The sequence below is a fragment of the Dreissena polymorpha genome, chromosome 16, assembly GCF_020536995.1.
Source record: "Dreissena polymorpha isolate Duluth1 chromosome 16, UMN_Dpol_1.0, whole genome shotgun sequence".
Classification (NCBI taxonomy): domain Eukaryota; kingdom Metazoa; phylum Mollusca; class Bivalvia; order Myida; family Dreissenidae; genus Dreissena; species Dreissena polymorpha.
In genome coordinates, this window is record NC_068370.1 from 24,017,165 (window position 1) to 24,023,800 (window position 6,636).

Here is a 6,636-nt window from a genome sequence, read left to right on the forward strand (position 1 = left end):
AATATTGTCTGAAAATAACTATGATATAATTGATTAAAATAACAACACGAATGCTTTAAATAATTTTCTAATAGGAAATCTGTAACGCAGTATAGCCCATTGAAATGCATTCAATTTTGATACCCGTGATATTTTCAACGTTTCAACGTATACAATGAGCGTTAATTTTACTGAAACGCTAAATTTGATAACTACAATAAAATTATAATGATGTCTGCATTAACTGCGGAACAAATTTTTACACCAAAATTTAAAAAATAGGTCAGGTTGAATATACAAACAAGGCGAATCAATATACTCAAACAAACTCACAACAATTATGTTTTTACTATTTTCATTTCTGTCTACGGTATATAAAGTAGGAAACCACAGTAAAGAATCGTGTTTTAAAGACGTTGCTTTTAATCACAATTCTATCTTTTAGCTACTATATGTGTTGTGAAGCACTTGTTATGTACGTAGCGGAACTTGATGACTGCATGTGCTCGAAATCCTCGGTCATCTCAGTGGCGGAACTAGTTCTCTGCATGTGCTCGAGGGCCTCGGCCATCTCTGAGGCGGAACGAGTTGACTTCATGTGTTCGGACGCCTCGGTCATCATTGTGGCGGAACGAGTTGACTTCATGTGCTCGGAAGCCTCGGTCATCTCCGTGGCGGAACGAGTTGACTTCTGTGTGGACGCAGAGTAGGACTTTTTGCAGATCAAACTTGCAACACGTTTGTTGATCACGAATGAAAACATAATCAAAATCCCTTGACTTGCGTTGAACAGTGTAAAAAGAAAACCAAACAGCTCTACGTCGGTAAGCTCATAAACGATTCCAAATATCCACGTCAGACCAGTGATTGTCGACAGCTTCACGAATATTTTTAGATTATTTCTCTCGCGAGATTTGCTCTCGCCCATTTCAGGGAGACGCATAATTTTCACGATCACGGAAATGTACATGACCAAATTAACAACCATCACTACAGAAATCGGTATAGCAACAAAGAACAGTATACTCTGAGGATTGGTGAGGTAACAAGGACGACCACCATAGCCAAGCGTGTTCTCCGTTAGCATTGATACTAATACTTGAGAAGCAGTCAGAACACTTGCCAAACATTCCGCAACAGCTACATATCTTAAGTGTGTTCTGTATGAACTTTGGGCATTCTTGTTAAAGCTTGTCACACTGGTTAATGTTCGCATCATGTGGAACGTGCATATGAACATCCAACAGAATCCAGAGAGCAAAGTGAAATGCAGAAAAAGCCCGAGTGTTTTACAAAGCCATTCGATATCAACAATTACAAAATTGTTAGCAAACAACAACGAACTGGACATAAGTAACCGTGTCGATAGTGACATTATATTTAAGCCAGGTAGTGTTCGAAGATTTGGTAGTTTCAAATAAACAGTTAGAATGACTATCAGCGAGGCTATTGATATTAATAAGCATATTACAGAGATATAGCCATATACCGTGCTGTTTTTCGAAGGACTTGATGACGCTTTAGTAAAATATTGCGATAGTTTTTCTACGTAATCTTCCCAGCAAACTGATATATTACCACTCAACATGCGGATATACGAGTCAAAAGTAACAACATTCTTACCAATGGTGACCTTAGTAGTAGTCAGTAATGATTCACCTTGAACGGGTGTATGCTCAGATACATCGTTTGCGGTAATTGTTATACGCGAACAAAATGGTAAAGGTGTAAAACTTATACTGCTATAACAACCATGTCCGGATCTTGGATTCAACGGCAATATGGCATTTCCACTCGATGCATCATTAAGCGAGTATTTGAACGCATCTTTAATTCCGGAGCTATTCAGTCTGTTTTCAATCTCCGTTAATGTAGCTGTTGCCAAATATTGATTGATGCTTAGCGCGAACCATCTCGGATCAAAGGATATGAATTCCATTTTATAATGTCCAAATAAATGATTTTTAAATACACTGGCACAATCCTGAATTAATGCCGTCACATTGTGGACGTTAGTAACATAGAAATAAATGTCCAAGAGAAAGGCTTCAATATTTTCATTAAATGTACCATCTGAAAGAATATCTCCTACCGATGGCATAACCGGTTTTTTCAACTTAAGGAATGATCGACTTCCACAGAACGTAATACTGTGTTCAGAAAAGAGGGCTTGGGCTCGAATTAAGTCCGACACAGCCATTTCCGCTAAGAAGGTCAGTTCATCTGACACCATTCTCGTTGTTTTGGTTGGAACCATTTGAAGTTGTACATTTAATGTATGGACATACTCAGGGTGCGTGATCGTGTCATTTATAACGGGAGTACATCGACTGAAATCCGTCTTTGACACAACATAACCGTTTGCGCACGACAGCTGGCGACAAATGTTCTGAAAATAATTGCTTATTATTCAATATGTATTTATTTATTTATTTATTTATTTATTTAATGCATTTATAAATGTTTGACTTCCTTATACTACTAATATTATAAGTATTGAACTTGCTTGCATATGTTAAATCAATAAATTAGCCATTTTTTCATCTAGTGATTTATAAATGTTTATAATGTATACCGTATAAGGATCAAGCACGGCATCAAAACCACATGATTCGTCAAATAACGACTTATCGGCTATGTATTCTGTGTTCAAACCTTCCTTTCTTTTAAAGTCAAGAACAACAGTGAATGGTAAGAACGGGGGTGCTGGACTATATATCTCGATCTTACATGTTTCTTTCACTTCAGATTCGATATGTCCGTTGCACATAAAGCAGTGTACGTTTTTGTATTGGTCATTAAAAAGCGACGTGTATGAAAGGCACGCTATTTCGGTGAAACTGTCGTAGTTACGCCATTTCCCAGTCATGTTGCATTTGTTTGTTATCATTTCGCAAGTTTCGGGATATAGTTCCGTGTTGTAAGTACTTTGGAAAAAGACGTTGCAATAAGGATGGTCGGTTAGAAAACCCGGGATGTCATTTGGACTCTCCAAAATATCATCTACGTGTCTTTTACAATTTAAAATAGGTCGCCACATTAACAGACGACTTACATCAGCGTAGTTGCATATTGCACAGTACATGTTCTTGAATGTTACAGTGTTGTCTTGAAACGATGTCAAGGGCATTAACATAGCAAACGAATCATCGAAGTTGAATTCATGATAGTCCTTTTCGCATTTCTGGCGCGTTTCTTGTTCGTTGATAAAATCCATAGAACAGTGGGATACCATCTTATACGGCGTTTTATAGTTGTGGCTTCTACGTGTATACGGACGAAACTGGGGGTAAATACACTCAATTGGATCGTGCTTCATACGAAATAATTCCGGCTCCGAGAAGGATGATACTAGATAATCGGGACAACACTCGTTTCCACACTCTTGTTCACACCTACATGTTCTGCAGCAAGGGATGTCGTTCCAATAGAAAGTCCGATTAGTAGAGGCATTAGCTGTGCGGTAACACTGGTCTGTGAACGGGCATAGACGACCAAAGTCCTCCACTAGAGTCGTAATAAAACGATTATTTTCATCGGGATATCTGCCGTTTGAAAATGTCGACTCAGCAAAGACATGTGAGCACAGTAGCATGAATCCATTGACTAGAAGTATACAGTTAAAATCCTTTCTTGCGAACTCCATGTTCGTCCTATCTTCGGGTCATGATGAGGCGTTGATCTGACGGTCCAACACAAAATGCGCATATATTTATGAAAATGACTATCAGCAACTACACGCGTCATTAATGATAGTGTAAACTAAATTTGAACTTCGAGTCTGTCCTCCCAAGTGTGTCGTTTAACGGAATATTAGTGAATTGTCAATCAACCTTTCAGTTCAACGCGGTTTCTGATCGCAATCATCACTTTTACTAATTGGACATCCATTAGTTTGTCTAAATGTGGAATTATGTGATGACACGCATGGTGGCTATCAATTAACTAAACGGTCCTTGGCGACTAAACGCAAAGCCGTGGTCACAGACAGAGAACAATATGTAAATATATATTTATTAATTATATTCCAATAGGAATGTGTGATCATGATTAGTTCTAGTATGGTAAATAAAATTGATATCGATTGTGAGGGTACAGGACAATAGCCGCTTGTAATTACATTATTGGACTTTGGTCCCTGAGACCGTCATATTAAATATTGTTTGTAGTTCTGTAGTTGTATGATTTTCTATGGAATTTTTCACAGATCATTCACATCATGAAACCGTTGATAATACATACCTATATTGTGAAGGTTCTAAATAAGTAACAAAAGAAGATTCAAACCATCTTTAGTCAAAAAAGGCTCAGAACCCTATAACTGTAAACATATATTTTAGTATATTTGTAGTGAAGTGTGCTTTATTGATTTCAGTGCGTATACCAGAACAAAGAGATTTAGTGTTATTATTTTATTTATTTTTTTGTTACATGTTGTTGTTTTTGTTTTTGCTGTTGTTTTTTATTTAATGTTATGGTGTGTTGCTGCAGTTTTGCTGATTTTTTTCCATCAAATAGATTTTGTCCAAAATTTATATTTAAGATATATATATACAAATACTATATGAAAAATGAAATAAAAAAATAGGGTCACCGGCTTTGTTTTGATTTTATTCACCATTAAATAACATGTACCTTTTCAATAAAACTAAAAAGTCTATAACTGCGTAAAATTGATTAATAACATATGATATTGGCAACATGAAAATATTATATAGGCTAAGATACATCATATACCATTTAATTAAACCACACACTTAGTCAGATGAATATACACGTTGACCCCCAAAAAATTGCTACAAAAGGTATTTTGACTGATCCTGGTAGGGTAGAAGGTTCATATTAACATATCAAAAGTTTACCGAAATCCGACTTCCGGAAAGTTTTTTTTCAAGATGGCCACCAAGATGGCCGCCAGAACCTATTTATGATCATAACTATGTAACTATCCACTCAAATTTTTTTATTTTGGTGTCTTTACCTAGGTTTCGGGGGTCGAAGAACACTTTAAGATCACCAGACATAGTATAAATTTATTATTTTACAAAGAAATCTTACACATGACATCCAAAAAAAGGCACCACCATAATAAGAAGGACCGCAATGTACATATCGTTTGACTCAAAGGTGATGATTTTTTATGTCAAACACCATAGCTTTGGAGACAAAAAAAACACTTGGATTGAATTGATGATATAATTAGGCAGTTGAGTAATCATGAAAAACAATTAATGACAATGTCCGTGTCGTCCTCCTCTTCTTCAGTACAGACCTCATGTGCATTGTTTGGATTGTCACAGTTTTCAGTTTGGCAAGGGCCACATACAGCAGTGCAGTGTAGGGGAGTCCATAGCGTCGCAGCTGCATCGAGCGGATTTACATCCTACAGAACAGTTGCAATGTATGATTTTCAATAGTTCGTCAGGTGCAGGATTGTTTAAGGTCATGATTGGAATTAATTTGTCGTTTTCCTGTTTCCATCCCCATTCAGTAGGTTTCAATATTATTCGCTATACCCATCCACACCATGATTTGATAATATACGCGTTGGCTATGACATACTGTTGCATGTGATGTTGGGGGTAGTCACTCAGGAGTGACAAATGTTTCGGCACTAGCCACTTTCTTTGTGAAAATGTTATGACGCAGTGATTCTAAGGAATCATTGTAATTTCCACCAAACAGTTCCACCATCAAGCCTTTTCCAAGATTTGATATTTCCTATTGAAACTTGTTTGGAAGGAGGAATGAACTAGCGCATAACTTCATGATTGGAACAGGTTTTATTAATTGACGATAGGCTGACTTTTTACCAATGCCGAAAATCCTTGAAGTTGAATCACAGCCTGTGTAAGCATGAACAAAGAGCAACTCATTGCATACTTCGCCTCCTAAAAGTTATTTCAAAAGATTAATATTATACACTTTGTGTTCCTTTGACTGTTTGTTTATATAAGAATGGAAGTAGATGGTCTTGTGGTACCTTTTAGAGTAATGCAGTAGCAGGATTAACAAATCTGTATCCGCGCGGAATAACGTTGTGATGCTATGACGGGATCGTTCCACTGTTGCTTTAACACTATCTACGTCTGCATCCCCTCGTGAAACAACGACATTACACCCCCTAATAGTCAGAGCTGTGCTGATCAGAGCAATCATGCCTGCCTTGTTTTTGTCACGGGATAAAAAATCCTCCTTTTTGCATGAACATTCTGTTTCTTTAGTGAAACTCACAATAGGGTTCACGTTTTTTCCTCATCCTGGTGGGTGTTGTCTTTGATAGAAGGACCGTCTTCGTAACCATCGAACGACACTGTCGCTTGTCCGTAATGCCTTACAGTAAAATATGCATAAGACTCGGCTATTGCGTTATATGTGTCGCCTTTTTTCCATGGTAAACGATGAAGTAAGGAGCCACCATCAAGCACGTAACACTCTGTTTCAGGAATACAGTTCATCACAGCCTCACTGGATGCGTTTTCAGCATGATCTCTAATTGCCTGAATGATCTGAGGCTTGTCTGCTTTGCGACGTATGTTCTTGGCTTCAAAGAGGGCGGGAGGATGGGGGCTTAGTTCATACGAAAATACGTACGTCTTCAGGATTTTGTGCCTCCATAGCTCAGTGGATAAGGCGCTTGCTGAAATCCAGAGGTCG